At 34.4% G+C, this 20,004-nt stretch overlaps 1 protein-coding gene across 3 annotated transcripts in view; it reads right to left on the reverse strand.

Annotated features, from left to right (window-relative positions):
- The window catches only part of PCDH7 (protocadherin 7), a 282,470-nt gene that overhangs the window by 100,101 nt on the left and 162,365 nt on the right, over positions 1 to 20,004 (reverse strand). The window lies entirely within an intron of this gene.

Consider the following 20,004-nt stretch of genomic DNA (forward strand, 5'->3'; position numbering starts at 1 on the left):
GGTAGAATACAACAGAATAAAAACACAAATCAGACTAGAGAACACAATTACAGAAGGAAAACTACAAAAATTAAATTTGTAGATTTGCTCCATACTATGTTACTTCCTTTCCACTTCTCATCAGACTTCAACTTTATATTTAATATAAAACTGTTTGCTAGTGGCAGTTTTGATTTAAATTCAGGTAAATTTACTAGCTTTCACAAAAACTGACGATGACCATAACACCTTACATTTATCTAAAAAGATACTATAAAACTTTTAATTTAAAATGGATGTACTTAAGTATAACACTGCACTCAAACTATATCATTTATATAAAACTTTTGGGTCCACAACTATTTTATGAAGAAGGTCTTATATTAAGAATCCAACCAGAGGGAACAAATCTGGATCATAAGAAGTTTTCTAGCCTGGGACTGACCATGTAAAAATGCATCTCAAATTTTGCATTTACTCACTATTGCACAGAATGTGTAAACCACACAGTCAACATTAATTAACTCCCAATAATAAAATTCATGCAACACATTTAGTACCACTGATAAAAATTAATATATACTCTTTTCATTATTCCATTCTGAAATTCTGGGAATTCATTAACTGTGAAACTTAGAAGGTCATAAATGTCTTTAATAACAGTACAGGTTTGTCTAGCATTCTGCTTATGATTCTGATCCAAAATAAACTTTTGTTGCCTTCTCAGAGTTATTTTTACAATTAGAATTTAAATTGGGTGTTTTAGACTGCATCAATATATCATTAGCATCTTACCTGTCAATGTAGTAGATTTAAGAGTCAATTCTTCCAAGTGATGGTGAAAAACTATATTCACTACCTGAATTTACTTTCAATTAACTTCATCTGCATTAATTAACATAAGGAGTAAACATTCATTCAGTATGTTATTATATAGTAAAACGAGATAATCCATCTCAGGTTCTGCCTTAAGTGCTTTGTAGAAGGATACAAGGAAACTTATTTCAGATGAAAATAACAAAAGAAACCTAACAAAAACAGCTAAAATAAAATCCTAAAATACTCAGAATCTGCACAATAACATTCTATTTGTGGAGCACATATTATTTTTTTCTTTGTGCTCCCTCAGCAAGTTGGACAAATCACTAATATTCCTTTATAGAGGAAAAGTTCTGCTCTGCAGTCTATATATTGAATAACTAGCAACTATCCTTGTAGATTATTCCTATGTGGGAGAAGAAGTAGTTTGTCAAAGTAATTTTATTTATTCATGGTAATAATACACTCCAGTGAAAAAATAGATCACATTTTATCTATTCACACTGCTAAACACCTAATTTAACAAGGTGTTAAGTGTACAGCCACCCAAACATCAACATTCAGAACTTCAATGGTTATCTTTGGAAGTGTATTGTGCTATATGAGAATCTTAAAAAATAGGGAGGTCTAAAATCCTGCCCAAGACACCTTTCTTCATCTAACTGTATAAGGGCAAAAAGATTCCTGCAGTGCTAATTCTACAACATTGGAAAACAGCCTTTTTTCACAGCTGGACCTTCTGTTTTTTTCTTCAAACACATTGAACTGTCTCCTCATGTCTTTAGCATTGAGCGATATACAAGGGCGTTATTTCTTTTTGTTCAGCTAGCACACTCTTAAACTTCGAGTAGTGGCAATTACCTGGGCAGCCATTCATTACTTGGGACAAACACAATCTCAAACCTAAGGCTGAATTTAGACTGTATCAGTGAAATTCCTGAGCTGATTTTCCCTAACCTTACATTAAATTATAACACTTCATGCCCTTCAACCTAATCCTCAATTTATCAATAGAGAATTGTTTCAGTGTTTGGAAAAAAAATATTTTTTTAACTAGAATCATACAGCTTAGGTTGTATTTTTAAAATATGTTCTCCAGATCTCATATTTACTTTTTATATATAATATATATTTTACTTAAGCACATGTAACTCTAAACTCTACAGCATTTCTTCAAAATATGAACTGAACAATAAGAAAATCATAGAAACACAGAGTGGCCTGGGTTGGAAGGCACCTCAAAGATAACCTAGCTCCAAGCCCCCTGCCATAGGCAGGGACACCACCCACTAGATCAGGTTGCTCAGGGCATCTCCAGGGATGGGGCATTCCCAACCTCTTTGGGCAAGCTGTTCCAGTGCCTCACCACCCTCTGAGCAAAAACTTCCCCCCAACCTTTAATCTAAACCTCCCCTCTTTTAGTTTAAAACCATTCCCCCTCATTCTGCCAATATCTGACTGAGAAAAGAGTTGCTTTCCATCTTTTCTTCCACCCAGAAGCCTTCTCTTCTGTAGGCTGAACAGCCCCATCTCTGTCAGCCTATCTTTGTCAGAGAGGTGCTCCAGCCCCTTGATCATCTTTGTGGCCCTCCTCTGGAAAATGATAAAAAATGCTCTGAAAATAAATAATACTGCTTTTAATTCAATGAGGAAACAAATAAATACTGTGCAATCTATAGCATTGCATTTAGGGATCACTAATTTTATTACTTTAGTTCTCTCTGGCAATTAGGAGCATGGATAGTTACAGCCAGAGTACAAAGTAATTTAACTGTTTTGCCAGCTCTGGTGTAAATCATTTTCATTGTAAGAATAAAGAAAATAATTCAAACAATGCTGATCCTCACACAAATACATTGTGAAGATGTTTATTTAGATAAATATTTGTATTATAAAAGCCTCTCAGGAAAATTAGTAGAAACTAAAATTACTCCACATGTAAAGAATTAAAACAACAACGGCCAGCAACCAAACCAACCCTACACGATTTAGTTTGGAACATACAATAGTTAAGATGCTAAAGAAGGTGGGGAGTCTCTATGTCTGACAAAATACAATTACTTGTTCAACATTCTCTATGTTTTGTTTTTTTTAATTTACAGAAAACAGTTTAGGTGAGCATCCAAGATCATCAAATGCCACAACACAGAATAAGCCCCTTATTTTTCCTGTTACAAAGGATATCACTTATCTTAAGCAAATATCTTTACCCTACTGCTGTTAGTAAATTGTATTAGTCAGAGCTAAAATACAGAAATGTGACACTTTCTCATATGGAGGAAAAGAACATTGATGCACCATCATGATGCACCAGTGTCTTTCTTTATCTCATTACTGTTGTGTGCTGTGGTTGCCTGTTCTTAGAATCACCCAATCTTTTAGGTTGGAAGAGAACTTGAAATTCATCAAGTCCAATCCTCAACCTGACTGAGTCCCATTGCTAAACACATCCCTTAGTGCCATATTCACACAACTCAAATATCTCCAGGGATGGGGACTCCATCACTACCCTGGATAGCCGATTCCAATGCATAAAGACCCTTTCCTTCAAGAAATTCTTCATAACATCCTGTCAAAATCTACACTGGCACAACTTAAGACCATTTCCTTGGCACCTGAGACAAAGGACCAACACCTTGCTTGCTACAATCTCCTTTCAGGTTGTTGTAGAAAGCAGAGAAACAACCACAGTTTCTGTGAGTGAGAAGACACTGAGCACCACTGAATATCACATGCATGAAGAACAGATAGGATAGGTAGCATGCAAAGTGTTCATAAGTGTTCAAGTATCAGAATACAAGAAATACTTGTTGGGCACAGTCAAGGAGTAAAAATCAATTGAGCACAAATTAATTGTACAATAGCCCAAGATCTCTAGATAACACTTTTCGCCTTTCTCCACCCAGTGCCAATTACTTTTATTCTTTGTTCTTTTTGCCACATCAATTAACTGGTTATTCTTCTTTTCCTAAATCTTCCCAGTTGTTACAAGTTAAATATTATCTCCTGCTGTTCAAGCTTGGCCTCATTTTGTTGCTGACGTCAGTCAGCACTGCAATCTATAGACCTTCATTTATTTGGATTTTCCCTTATCAGAAGAATCTTAGCATATAATTTTTGAGTATAAATATATACACCCCTACAGCCATGACCAGATTGAGTCCTACAAAAGGGAAAGAGCAATGGTCAAGAGACCAGGAAGAGATAAAACAAATCATATTCTAAACAGGGTGTAGGAATTCCCCCTCCCTGACATTACTTTAATTACTTCATGTCTTTCATATCAAAGAAACAACAGATACAAAAATAGGAATAATAAAAAAATCTGCCTATAGATAATAACATAAATGTCTCTTAAACAGAGAGTTGATACAAAGTCTGAAAAATACAGACCAGACATCAGTTTCATTAAAATTCAAGATTCAAGAAAGATTTATTAAGATACCATAGGAAGAAGAAAAATACTAAATAAGCACAACTTAAAATATTTCACTGAAGCAGAAAGAAGTAAACCTGCTATGCAGATCCACATATTATGAAGTAATTATTTTGCAGCCTCATGCTGTAGAGTAGGTTACTTTACATCATTAGGTGGAAAATTGAAAGGTTAAAGATTATAATTAATTATCACTTCATTCTCTAAGAAAAATAAACCAATCTCAAATAATTAACTTTACTTTCAAGAGGAAATAGAAAATATCTTAGTAGATAATCAAGAGCTTAAGATAAATCTTAAAAAATAAAAAAATAAAAAAAATACATGGCATCCAGTTCACTAATATTAAAAAAATACCTGACTGAAAACACAATTGCCATCTATCATCCTTGATTGTAAGTTTCTGATAATATAGAACAACACTGGTGGTTTAAGATCACTAGGAGAGATCATCAAGACCTGCATTTACTGCTAAAATTGTTTCAGCTTTCTTGTGTTTTGCCTTTTTTTTTTTTTTTTTTTTTTTTTTTTTTTTTTTTTTGGTGAAGCTGTTCCAATGAAAAAATAATTTAGTTACCTCTATAAAGCACTCTCTGGGTTCTTTTCCATATGTTATACGAAGCAAGATCTTGCTTTGTATTAGTAATAACACTTAGATGACATCACTCCTAAATGTACCCATAAAAGAAATAATTCAGTTACTTAATATCCCCCTGACATTTATTTTTCTTTAATTGATTTTATATCCAAAATCTTATGAGGCCTTAGGCAGCAAAGATCCTCCTTCTTTTTGTTTGTTTAACACCTTTATTTCTCCATCTTTCAACTTAGTTTCTTTATGTATGAAATACATTGATACTGCTGCATATGGAAACCAGCTGACCTCTACACTTTATTAGAATATACGTTCATGAACTAATGTCAAAAATACTAATATACCACTGCATCTTTTATGTAGGCATGTAGTTAGACTTTATATCAATTTTCAAGGGCTGAAAGACTTAATCTGTACTATTTTAGCTTTGGTATATGTCACCGCTGTTAATGATTCATAATGATAATAGTATCATTAACAATATTGGCAACAGAAATACCTGGTAACTGCAAAAGTGGCTTAGTATTTATTATTTACAAAGAAGGGACAGTTCATGCAACTCATTTTTCTAACAACTAACAACTCTTTTTTTAAAGTTGGGTTAAAAAAAAAGTTTAAAAATATGCAGCAAGGTAATTTTGAATTAACATAATCACTGACTGGGGAAGAAAAAAAAACATAGCAAATCCTTATTCTCTGCTAAAAGATATATCCTTGCCTTTAAGAAAATATCTAACTGGAACATGTTGCTGAATATGGTTCTGAACAAAAATCTCATCTTTCTATAACCTTGAAACATTCTAGCTTAATGAGAAAAATGCATCTGCATTTTCCAGATAGGAATCTGAGCATTATGCTCAGAGTACCTATAACCCTTAGGTACTCTTAAATCAAAGCACCAGATTAACTTAATGACTATGCAAGGTATTTGGACTCTAAATCCAAATTATGTTTTTAAAAGTATTTTATACATGCTTTAACTTTATATTATGCTTTTTTCTTTCTACACACAAACATAGAAGGAATAAATTGTTTCAGAGAGAACGAACAGGAATATGGTCCCTAATTATCATCATCGTCACTGAACACTGTTCATCCTGAGCAAACTTTATTACAGGTGATAATGCATTAAAAAGAAAGACAGGATGAATATATTTCCAAGACCGGCCATTAGGAAATAAATGGTCTATATAATAAATATATAATAAATAAATTTGATCTCAGACTTGTCAAATGCCTGAGCAAGGAGGGATATTTTTCTTTCCTCAGATCAACTATGAGTATCGATACATTTCAAGAAGATTTTAGGATGCAGGACCACATAGACTTTTCTCTTCTGTTGATATATTTTTTTTTCTTTTAAATTTCATTCATTGATACTCCTTTCTTTCAGTTGTATCCACAGCGATCTCATAGTTCAGCACACCAGGAAAATATACCCACAGAAAAGAAGCTACATCATGAAAAGTATTTGTTGTATCAAACTATTAAAGTTACCATTTCTCCTGAATAAGCTCTTGTCAGTATAACCACTTTGTCCAAATAATACTTTTTGCTCTTAACATGACTGACATAGATATGCCTACAAACAACTGTTGTGACTGCATGTCATCATAATACCAGAAGAATACAATGATAATACTCATCTTATTTGAGCCTTCATATGCTCTTTAACAAAATGAACAGAAAATGTTTATGTTACATGCTGATGATGGTTCAGTTCCTAGCTAAACTGTTACACAGCAAGACATTAGCATTAATTAAAGAATATGCGATGGTTGGTGATGCATACTCAATAAAAAGAGAAAGTTGGAAATATGCCCTGAAGAGCTTGATTTTATGTGCCCACTCTGTCACCTCTAATGATTTATCGATCTGGGGTTATTCTGTACCTAATCTGACAACATCACGGTTATTCCACAGATTATATGTTCTCACCATTTGCTTGCTAATAGGAGAGAGTCCAAAGAATTCCTCATATTGAACAAGGCTACATCCTCAATCATTTATACTTGACGCTATATCAGCCTACAGGTCAACTTCAGCTCAGTCAGTCGGAGGACTTTTTCTTAAATCATTTATTCCTTTGAAAGGCCAATAGAGACTTGCAGAAAATGATTTAACATAATAAACTTCTGTCATGACAGTGTACTATGTTACCCATACAGTAAGCATAGAGTTAGCTAACTATGAACGTTATTTAAAGATAACACAAAGTTGATCAGGAACCTGCCAAGCAAGCCAAAAGCAAATACAGAAAGCAAAAAAAGGCATGTTGGGCTTTAAGACCAAATTCAAGCTGGATGCAGACTGCTTTCATTGAAGCTGTTGTTGCTAGATAACCTTAGGTACTGAGGTAAGTCCTTTTGAAGGGCAGGCCACTGGAGAATCTCTCATTAGCCCAGTAGTAACTGGAATGAGAGACCACTTTAACACCTCTGACCTTCCATTCTGTATGACAACCTATTTACTAGGTATGTAGAGCAGAAGGATGTTAACTTTATACCCAAATGTTCAGGGCACTCACCTTCATCATGGAAGATTCATTTTCCAGTCTCTGTTCCCTAAATAATTAATGGCCTATACAAATGTGGGTCTGAGAACAATGGACTATGGTAAGCACGTTGGGTCAGAACAACCTCACTTGTAATGAGAAAGTAGACTGAAATAGCAGTTAACTTGGTGACTTTAGCACAAATTAAAGTAATGAAACACAGATTCACAAGGAATTAGGACAAATATACCAGTTCAGTACCAACAAACATGAGACTGGACTGAGTCTGACTTAAGTAACACACACACACCAAATATTGTGAGATTCATGACAAAATCAGGAGAGTTGGTAAATCTGGTGGCAGCACCTGTAAAAGGTTAGTTAGCACATACACTTACAGGTGTATTACAGAAAACTGCAGACACACTACAGATATACAATATTTGCATATAAAAGAGACATAACATGCACTTCTGCAGGCACACTACAAGTGGTAGGTATTGCAGCTATGAGTAATGACCATCATGCAAATAATAAATTGATCCATTGCTAATTAAACATTCTAATAAATCAAAATTCATAACCGTAAAGAAAAATAAGCTAAGCCATTAGATCATTACTAAATATTCTGTAGTTGAGATGTGAAGAATTTATAGCTCAGTACTTCAAATGTACTGAAACGTTAGTTATGTTTTGTTTTTAATGCAACTGCTTGATTTTCATGTAAGTTATACCTGCACAATTAAGATTTTATTAAATGTATGTATATAGCAAAAAAAATTGCAAAAAATATATTTAACAAACATTACAAAATATGTTTTAGATTAATGAAATTCTCGTTTGATTCAAAGTACTCTAGGTTCAATTAAAAACAGAAAAACAACTAAGAATTGTCTAGTTTAACCTCCTTTTGCGTAAACAAATGTATCAAGAACAACGATTGATTTCTTAAGACACCTTACACATTTAACTTTCTGCAAAACTTTTTCTGGGAAAGACATTGACTTGAATGAACTAGTTTATGGGTAGCACAGAAAAGCATGCATTAACACTACCATTGCTGTAGATGGCCTGCAGGTAAACTGAGGTCTTCCATTCCCAGTCTCATTTGACATCTTTAACTCATCGCCGAGGGTAGGATTTCCCAACACTAAGTTCTAGCATTGAAACGATCAAAGCTGTAGCAGGGTTTAGTGTTGCAAATCTCAGCCTTGCCAAGATCATATGCTTCTGTGGCAGTTCTATAACCAATAGCATAATAAAATCGAGATTTTGACTATTTGCCTCGGAATTTGTACTTTTTTTCCATAGAACACATTGGCTTAGTCTAAGCAAATACTGTGTAGAGAGCAAATATCAAACCAAGTGAGAAATACTTAGGTTGATTTTATCTTTTGTATCCTCAAGCCTAGATTCATTCAATACTGAATGTAAATGAAACATGAATATTAGAAAAGGGATGGAATATGACAGTGCATATGGAAAATGTTAGGTTTCCTTTTTCTATAGGAACTTTGTTTCAATTTAATTTTGACTAGTGTTTTAAAAGGTTAGAGTAGAACAGTTAGAAAAGTGACAGTTGTTTTTTATATATATAGAAAGAGAGTTTCCAAAATAATCTATTGTATAGTTTGAACAATTTCATTGGTGTTTATATTTTTATTGTAGTTCAGTAGTGTGCACAAGATTTGATTTACGTGTATTTTTTTTTTAGTTATCACAAAATGCTTCTATTTGCATTCTCAATTTCATCTATAGAATGTTCTTTTAAAATGTCTAACATATTTAAAGTGATTTGGTATTACTTCAAAAAAAATGTGAATTGTAACCCTTTATTTAATAATAAAATTATTCATATAAAAGAAATTTTATTAGGTAGTCTCTGATTTTAAGAGCCTTCCATCTTGGGGCAGCCCATTCTTGCCGATTTAAAAGCTCATTAATTTCATGTCTTCTGAATTCTCAGAACCTCCACTAACACAGTGAGCATTCAGGATGCTTAGAATTTCTGAAAATCATGCTAAGAAATTCTCAAATTGTTGTTTGTTAAAAAAAAATAAAAAATGTGTACTGGGTCTGGCTGGAATGTTAACTTTCCCGGCAGCAGCCCATACAGTGCAGTACTCTGCACTTGTAGCTGGAACAGCAGTGTTATCACACCAGTGTTGTGTCTACTGCTGAGCAGTGCTGGCACAGCATCAGGCCTCTCTCTAACCCTCCGAGGGGGTGGGCAAAAAGTGAGAAGAGAAACATCACCAGGGCAGCTGACCTAAACCAACCAAAGGGACATTCCATACCATGTAATGTCACACTCAGCAATAAAAGGTGGAAACAGGAAGAAGAGGGGAAGGGTGGGCTCTCGTTGTGAAAACGTTGGTCCTCCTCCTGAACACCGGCTACGTGCGTTGATGCCCTGCTTCAAGGATGTGGTCAATCATCGCTCATTTGTGGGAAGTAGAGAGTAATTTCTTTCCTCTGCACTTCCACATAGCCTTCATTTATTTTATTTGTTTGTTTTCCTCTTTTTTTTTTATTTTTCCTTTCCCCCTCCATTTTCCCCTTTCCCTTTTTATTTCCCTGTAGTTAAATTGTTTAGTTCATAATAATCTTTATTTAATTATTATTATTATTTCCCTTTAATTAATTTATCCTTATCTCAACCCATGAGTTGTTCTTTGCTTTACTCCTCCCCCTCCTCATGTAAGGAGGGGGAGTGAGAGAGCAGTTGTGGTGTTTAGCTGCCCAGCACGGTAAAACCACCACAGAAAGAAAGAATACCCCAAATATTATCAAAAATTGTAGAAATCAAAATTAGAGGTTGCTAAATCTCTGCATTTTAATATACTATATTTTATATGCTAAGGGATAAATGAAAAAAAAATTCTTCCCAGATTTTATCCTATCTAAAAAATAAAAGCTCAGAAGGCATCTACATGTATTTCCCTAGGACCTTTGTAAACACTTTGTATATCTGCTATTCCTTGTAAGTTTTGTGAAAGATCTTTGTTATGAAGCATACAAATCTTTAGATATTTAGAACAGTAGCAAGGCCACTTAAACCCATCCCATTACATAGCATGCAATTTTGTTAGTAAGGGGAAAAAAAAAAACTAACAGCCTGCAACAGTGTATATATATTATGTATTGGTTTCCTTGACTTTCATGGTCTTAACAAAATTTGGAGGATGTTACAGCTCTCAGAAGCTTCCTCAACATGAAAATAGCTGTGATTATGCTCAAATAATGACAAGAAGGAACAGTTTCATTACATTAGCAGCACAGCATAACTCTGGAATGCTGTGTATCTACACACATGCAAATCTATTTTGACTATTATGACTCTATTAGAAGTATTTATAACAACTCTGCTACATTTGATAAATGAAGTCACATTAATTGCTTTCAGGATCTTATTCTGGCTATAGCATATCCAGTAACAATTTTGAATATGAAATTACATATTTCAAAATGTCAGTTTTGTTACAGTTCCACATGGAATGCATACTGATTACAGTTATTTCAAAAACATAGGTGCCCTAATAAAAACAAGAAAATCACATTGTACTACTGGAAATTGTGAATTTTTGTCAAAGTGTTCAATAAAAAACAAATAAATAAAAGGATACATGTACAGTATAGACTCTACTAACCTACTAGAGCTTTTGTATAGGAAGAATGAGAAAAAACATCTTCTATACATGTAGAAGAATTCAGTAGTTGTAAGACTGAAATCTATTAGATCATTTTATTCTTAAGTCTAGAGTTTAACATATTTTTAGTGATATTTATGAGGGCAGGTTTCTCTGAAAACAGTTATTTTAGATGCCAGTCTTGCCTTCCACACTATTCATTGTTGCCTATCTTGAAAACAAGCAAAAAAAAAAACCTATAGAATATTTATTCATTCTAGATTAAAAATAAAATAATAGAACTCTATGGATAAGACTTCTTCAGTATAATTTTAAGTGAACACTATATAAAAATAAAAGTTCCTTCTCCCCAAAAAACTCAGTTTTTCACACCATTGATATTTGTTTCCAAAACTACATCATCTCTTTTTTTTTTTTTTTTTTTTTTTTTTTTTAGAATTTCTAGAAAGTATGAGTTGTTCTGATTTTTAGTTAATAATTTTTATTCCAACTGTGTTCACTGACAAACATAATAGGGAAAATAAATAAACAGTGTTTTAAGCAGAGTTTTGACTGATGTGACTTCTGAACTTAGGTCCATTTTATACTTTATCCTAGAGATAATATAAAAGGACATTATTAGTATTTTCCAGAAAAAGGTTTGTAAGGAATTACTGTAACTGGTAATGTCTGGGAGAAGAAAAGAACATAGGTCTGATCACGAGAGACTATGTTGTGAAATATAATTGAAATGTGTTAACACTATCGAATTCTCACACACAGAAACCATTACTCATCTTTTATCACTCATTGCAAAGTTGTGTCAAAGAATTCTATGGTTCTGTGAAGTTATGCCTGTAAATTCATAGTCATGAATGTCAGTCCAGCATTTTGAAAATGCAAAGGCTGCTGAACCTATGATTGTTTTCATATTTATCCAAAAATTACATACTACTTCAACTCAGGTCTTGAGGTGCTTAATATAGTACCTGCATTTTGACAATAAAAGGATAATCACTTGTTTCAGTTAAGAAGATTGCAGACCCTTAAACAGGTGATATACAAAAAGATGAAGAAACTACATACTGCTATGGAAAAGTCAGTACAGAGAAACATTTTCACTTGAAGTTATTTTGTCCCACCATGATGCTATATAACAAAGACCCGTCTTTTAAAACTCAAGCAACATGAACTATCTGTATTTTTTAATATGCGTAATGATACTAGTCCAGCAGAAAAAAGACCTTTTCCCTAGATTTTCTGGATCTGGGCACATTCTGAAATACATGAAAATGATTAGTACTTTTTGGTACAGGAAAGGATCAAATAGCAGAATAGGTAGTTTATACACTGTTGTATTATTCACTAACAACATACTTTCTGTGTATTAACATACTTTCTATAAAAATAAGGATGTCATATGAGCTCTAAGCAGAATGAACTAGATTGTTTGGGTAACACTGACTGAAGAATTTGTCTTATAATATTTTCATGACATTTCATGACACTTGTGTGACAGAAATAACGTACCATATCATGTATTATCATGGAATTCACACTAAGGGACTTTACTGGGAAGGCATATGATGTCATCTCATCACTCAGTTGCTAAAATGCTTTATCATTATTTACTATCCTTCACATGCACATTGAGTAAAGTTTTCCAAGAGTAACAGAAGATGTGGGGCTTGGATTATGAAGGCTGTCCTCTGATACAATTAGATCTTTAGCCAGAATTCAGCTCAGCAAAACCACATGGTTTGTAATTTCACTGATACATTTTCCAGTGCTGAGACTTATAATGCTGATGATTTTGATAGTCATCCATGCATTTTTTCACGTGACAGAGATGAAAAAATGACCAGTCAACTAATTTGTTTCCATCTGGCCTTTCTAGACTGTTCATGGGATGGCAATATCCACAGCCTGTTGGTTCACAGCAACTCATGGCACTGCTGACAATCCAGTGCTCACTTTCTTACCGAAGCTTGAACTGAACCATGTCATGTAATGCTTTGTATACTGCAGACAGCCAAATCATGTTGACATTTGCTGATAGAAATATCTTCTTGTTTATGAACACATTTATTTAAGTCAGTGGACCTGCTACTGTAACTAAGGATTTGCAGAACCAATCCACTAGAAGAAACAAAATGTAAAATACAACACGCATATCCAAGTTCTAGGTCTTATTGTCTATCTTAATACAGGAGCCCCAGACCAAGACACTCGTTTACTATGTACTGTATACCCAATTCCAAATGCTGACTTGGAAATCCCACTATGACTTTTTGCTGTTAGGCACTTATATAAGCAAGTATATCACATCCTATTGTTATCTAAAATGGTGACTTACTCCTCTTTTAATCTTGCAATAGATTCTCATAGTTCATCTTTCTCCGTTTATTTATTCCACTCATCTTCCCTTACTAAATTTGCTTACAAAGGGAAGTCTCGTTATTTAAATTACTACTGATAATTGATAAAGCCAGCATCTGTTACTAGTTCATTTTACAATATGTACATGTCTCTGTATAGCCCATTGAAATTGTTGTGTAGATGGATTTTATTCCATTTATCATTCATAAGTATATGTTTTAGTTTTTACCCACTGCAACAGTGTACTTGAAGTGAGGGCAGATGCAGAGTCAACTCCTGCTAGGTGGCTGGCAGCTGTTCTCTTTTCTAATGAGAAACTACAGATCACAGATAACAAAATACACGAAATATCTTGATCTAAATGAAAAGCAATGCAGATTGAGAAAGATGAAATGAGAAGCTAGTATGCGATACTCCATTATTGCCTGACTCTTCTCTCTCACAAAGGAGAGTGACTAAACTCCTGGACACTTTTTAATTCAAATTGAGCATACACATTGAGTTATGTAATTACCTGCCAGTCTCTGCTGCTCAAAAGCAAAATATATAGGTTTCGTAATATAGCAGTGTTCTCTGGCTTAATGCTACTATGTTAAACCAGGATTATTCCTACTGTTACACATGTACAGTATTAAAAAATAAGAAAATACTGAAAATTGGACACATCTGGTGTTCACCACAAGTAATCCATTACTGGGCAAGAAAAGAGATAAGGTTAATCTACTCATACCCAAGTATATGTTATTTATCACAGTTGTAGGGAGTTGTCCATTAACTGTCAACATTTATAGTAACACGTTACCTCTAAATAAGGAATGAGTTTTAAGTTATAAAACTGTTTATTGTTTAAGTTTTGCACTTGGTTTAACTACACTTTTAAGTAAATTTTTCCTTTGTCAGATAAATAAAAATGGGCTGCACACAGACATGCACATAGTATACTTTAAAATGCATTCAAAACACAAATTCTGCTTTTGATTCAACACAATCTCAGTGTTCAGGAATGCATCTTTACCTAAAAAAAGACAACGTAGTTTCTTTCATCATTTGAAAGATCTCAAAAACAGTCTTTCCATCTATATACAATTTCCTTACTGAGATACAATGATTATATATAATTTTTTATTGTACCTATAATTCTTAGTTAAAGTATTTTAAGTGAAATGTCAGTTGATAGTTTTTTTTCCTGTTTGGTAGTTTGTTTTTTGTTGTTGTTTTGGTTTTCAAACAGCTAAATAGTTATAATCCCTTGTCTGCTGAATAGGAAGTAACTGAGATGCTCAATGATACCAGGGAAGAAAAAAAAAAAATGTAATTAATCACATTGAACAGAAAACTGCAGAACAAGATTCAGTATGAAACTATGAATGAAAGAAAAATATCAGAAAGGAAAATTATGTAGGAATGGAAATAGTGGAAAATACATAATACTAGAAGAAAATGGGTATACCAATACACAATAAATTAGGTATGGATTTGCAGCAATTTATGCTATAAAAGAAAAAAATACAATGATTTTCAGTTGATTATATAAAGTTGTCACATTATAGAACAACCATGACTGTTTAATTTTATGTATGACTGATAAACTACTACATAGAAAAAACTAAATTTATGTGCACTAAAATAACTGGAATGAGAACAGCAGGAAGTCACTTCATATACTGCAGTATGTTGATAGGACAGTTTAATTGGAAGGGACCTTCAAAGATCATCTAGTCCACCTGCCCGAGCACTTCAGGGCTGACCTCAGGGCTGACCTGTTAAGGCATATAACAATGGCATTATCCAAATGCCTCTTGAACATAGGCAGGCATAGGGCATCAGCCACCTGTATAGGAAGCCTGTTCCAGTGCTTGACCACCCTGACAGTAAATAAATTTTTCCTGATGTCCAGTCTGAACCTCCCATGCTGCAGCGTTGTGCATCCTGTCATCAGTTACCAGGGACAAGAGACTGGAACTTCCCTCTCCATATCCCCGATTCAGGAAGTTTTAAAGACTTCTGTACAACCGGCATAAAAATACTGAATTTACTGATTTTTTCTAAGCAAATTAGTCAATGACGAAGAGGTCAGATGATGTTCATATGACACTAAAATCCTGGACACTTCTATTGACTAAATATTTAACTGAAACACAGATGAGGAGAAGAAGAAAAGGGCACAGAAAAAGCACCACAAAATTGGTGGCCAGGCCAGAATCCAGACAGTACATTCTACATTTTTAAAAGCAGTCACATAAAATAAATCCTAACTGATGACAGTCCCACAGTGACACAGTATGTTAGCAGAAGTTTGCTTCCAGTTATGCCAGCCCTATGAACTAAAAGCCCACTAGCAGCTGGGGCACATTACATTTGTTCCTGTTCTGCTTAGTTTCTCTCTAAATGACTTCAGTCCTCTGCACAGCAACACTGTAATAGGAAGAAAAGCTCATTAACTCATGACACACTTGCACCAAAATAAAATGCTGACATAGTCACACACAAAGACCAAAATTGAGAGAGGAGGGGGGGAAAAAAAAAAAAAAAAAAAAAAAAAGTAATTTGACATTCTGAGGAGCTTTACTTTAAACCTGCAAGTTCTAACATGAACCTTCACATTCAGAGCTACATTGGCTTTGACCAGGCTAAGTATGTATGAGATAAGTGTCAAGCTACACTTAATCAGTTTTTAGAAAACAGGTGGTTTTTCTGTTTATAAGAAGGGAAGACTACTCAAAACATTCATTCTGATTGGGGAAAAAAAGATTCAGTTCTTCTCATTTGGAGGGTGCTAAATATCACATTCCACTTCCCTGATGATGATACACAAACACAATGCGTAATCTACACAGAGGGTCCTTTGCCTCTTGCCAAACTTTTGACATTGTTTATGCAAGGTCAAGTCTCTCTGAGCAAGAGAAATGGGAAACACAAAAAAAGTGTTTCCATATTAGTTTTTAGAACATTTGGTTGTACTGTACAGGGAGGAATGGAAATGAATGGGAATTCTGTTTCATATCTTAGTATTTTATCCAACAACTGCATGATACACAAAAATAGCCTTGGGATCAGGGATCATAATCTTAGATGTTCCCCTCCTACACGCAAGTACAGCGTTGCTCATAAATATTATTACTTTTGTTTCTTAATAACTTTAGCATGAAAAAAGTACTTGGAAAACTCCTTGAGGTGGATTTGGATGTCATTTATCTGAAGGCTAACCCAAGCCTATCTCCCACTCCAAGGCAACTTATGGTAGTCAAAGAAATAAGTTTGATCTGATTATGTAGGTTATTAAAGTCAATGACCTATTTTTTCTTTATGCTAGTAATATCTTGAGCACTAGCACATTCAGAACATTTTATGTCTGTCATTTTTCCTGTGATTCATTAATATGTTAAACATCAACTCAAAGACCAAGTATTTTTCATCTGTGTTTGTCATGTGCAACATAAATTCCAAAAATGCACGTTTCAAGGTGCTGTAAAAACATTAGGAGGTACTGAGGGATCTTGGCTAATTTATCTAGCCTTAAGTACCCGCATTTGAAAAATAATTAATCTGTAAAACATTCCAGATTTTTTTAATCCACCTTACACCCCTAAAGGATGAGAACAAAATAGCTGAATTGTTGTAAAAGAGGATTAGTAAATTACTCTGCTTTCTCTATCTACTTAACCACACTGGGTGGTCTGCCCCCAAAATCTGTCTGCTAGCTATCCAGCTGGCAAGTACAAACTACTGTCTGTTGAAACTACAGCACAGCTGTATGAATGCCATGAAGGATTCTTTTCCTGCGCATATTACAATCCAGTTATTTAACCCTGGCTAAGCTGGGAAGAAAGCTGCATTAGACAAATAAAATGCATAACGCAACCTAATGTTTCATACACTCATGTCCGTTATTTAATATCTTTTTTTCCAATATAAAAAAATGCCGGTGAAGTAACACATGTGCAATTGCTAGAAAATAGTTAGAAATAGTTAGTTAGTATGCTGACTATGTCTACTTTATTTGTGAGTTAGACAAACTTATAATAGAGCCTGGAAATAAAGAGCCAAATTCCCTTACACTTTACTTTTACAGAAGTCTATGGGATTGCATTGAAGATGCAATCAAAATGGACTGTTGCTTGTACGCTCAGCTTGTTTTATCCTAGAGGTATTCAAGTGCACTGAGCTCCACAAGGGGAAAAAAAATTGTCAAAGAGAAATTGCAAACCATCTACACCTACCATTTTACTGATGTCCAGACAGCAAAGAACACAGCAGACCTGAAAAAAGTAGGTGATGCTCATCTAGAAATACCAATGCACCCTAGCAGTTTACCCATTATGTAGACTTCTTGGAAACAGATGCACAAGAAAGGGGAAGTATACACAATGCATCATTTTCTGTGAAATTTTTCTTCTTCTCTGTTACTGGGTATAAACTGAAGGCAGCCTTTCTGCTAAGATAAATAGTTTGAAAGCATTGACCATAAAGCCACAGGGAAAAAAATAAAAACGTTCTCAAATCACTCACGTGGCATCTTTTACTCATATTAGCTAATCTTCCTGAAGTAACTGATCACTGGAATTTCCACCTATTCCTCCGCTTTTCTTTTGAGGATGAAAGACTGTTATAAAACAGCAGGCAGCACCAAAGGAATGCTGCTCTTCTGGGAGATGTAGCAGATGGCCAGATAATGCAGCGTGATTAATAAAGAGAATCTTATAGGGACCAAGCTTTAGCAGTGTGCTAGAACAGGTGGCCATGGTTAGCAGGTGAATACTAGCTTGAGTGGTTTGTTTTTTTGGTGGGGGGCAGTGGTTGTTTAAACTTTTGCTGTTCTGATTAGCAGATTTATTTTGTTTAATATCAAGGAAAAAATGAAGATTTTTTTTTCCTTCACTCCCACCCCAAAGTTATGTATCTAACTCAATACTCAACCATCTAAAGTAGTAGTTTACTATTTACAGGTGCTTACTCTGCTTCACTTGAAGTCAGTAAATTATGCTTCAGAGTATATTTAAGCATTTTTTTTTTTCCATTTTAATTTAAAAGTGTAGTCAACTTAAATAATTTCAGAATGTATGCTCATAATTTGGCCAGTTTCTACCACTTAGAAGGTTAAAGTTGGCTCCATTTCCACAACTCTCTCTTACTTAGAAAATAAATTGGGAGTATAATCTTAAAAGAGGGAATTCTTTAATTTAATGCAGAACTATATCCATTAAACACAAGTTTTCGCTTATATTAGGGACACTTCAGTTACCAAAATTGTGCTCAGGTCAGCTGGTACTTTCATTAACAACATATTCTGTGAGCCTGGGGGACGGGGGGGAGAGAGGGGGGAAGTGTGGGGGAGCTAAAAGATTAATTTAACTGCAGAAAAGTAATATTGCTAAGCCTGATGAGAAGCTGAACATCTGACACATCCATAAGATAAGAAACCCAATGTTGAATTGGGAAATTACATTGTTATATGTTACTATTAGAAAAAATATAAAAAATTAACACATACTTTTACATAAAAGCCATGTGTCACTGTAGGAAATTAAAATGAAAATAACAGATACAAAATAAAACTGAAGAATGGTCCAAGGAATATTGCCCTCTCTTCATTGTAGAACCATGTCAACTCAAGATGACTGCTTACTTTCCTTTTCCCTTTCCTTTTTCCTCTCAGATAAACTTTTGTTTTTTAATTCTTATCCCAAACATGACATTTAACTATTTCTATACAGATCTTACTCAACAAACAAGAAGGAAAGATGTTTCCTTTGCACCTGAGAATATCAGCAAATAAAAATATGCCTCATTCTGTTGATCTTTAAAAGAAAATTAGGCATCTACTTGGATTTCAGACTATGCTATAGGGCAAAAAGCCCATATTTTTATGGTGCAAAGCTAGAGATCTTCTCATAAATCATTCATCATGTAAAAGAAATAAGTATTTTCTTCTATGTATAGGAATTCTAGTATTAATATATTAAAGGAAATAGAAGAAAGAAAATCTGTTGATTTTGTATGACAGTAAAAGCCTGATGCACTAATAATTATCATTTCACTTCTTTCAGAGAAGCGTAATGCCATTAAGAGTTTCATCCCAGCAACAGGTGAGATGGGGGAATCAGAAAGGTAAAAGTGTGTTAACTCACGGGTTGAGATGAAGACAGTTTGCTAGGTAAAGCACAAGCAAAGCAAAACAAAGAATTCATTTGCCACTTCCCATTGGCAGGCAGGTGTTCACACACTTCCAGCAAAGCAGGGCTCATCACACACATAACAGCTTCTTGGGAAGACAAATACCATCACTCCAAACGCCCTTTCTTACCCCAGCTGTTATTGCTGAGCATGATGCCATATGGTGTGGGACATGCTTTTGCTCAGCCTGGGTCAGTTGTCTTGGCTGTGTCCCCTCCCAGCTCCTGGTGCACCCCTAGGGAAGCACCAGAAGCAGAAAAGTCCTCGGTTCTGTGCAAGCACTGCTCTGCAGCAAGTAAAACATCAGTGTTATCACCACTATTTTAATCAAAAATCCAAAACATATTGGATGAGCCTCTACAAATAAAATTAACTCTGTCCCAGCCAAAACCATGACATGAATGTTAAGGATTCAACACCGGCTTCTTCGTATTGCAGAAAGAATACAAACACACAGGGTCAAAGGAAAAATACAAGCCTGAGAAAGCATAAATCTGTA

This window comes from Aythya fuligula, chromosome 4, assembly GCF_009819795.1.
Source record: "Aythya fuligula isolate bAytFul2 chromosome 4, bAytFul2.pri, whole genome shotgun sequence".
NCBI classification, from domain to species: domain Eukaryota; kingdom Metazoa; phylum Chordata; class Aves; order Anseriformes; family Anatidae; genus Aythya; species Aythya fuligula.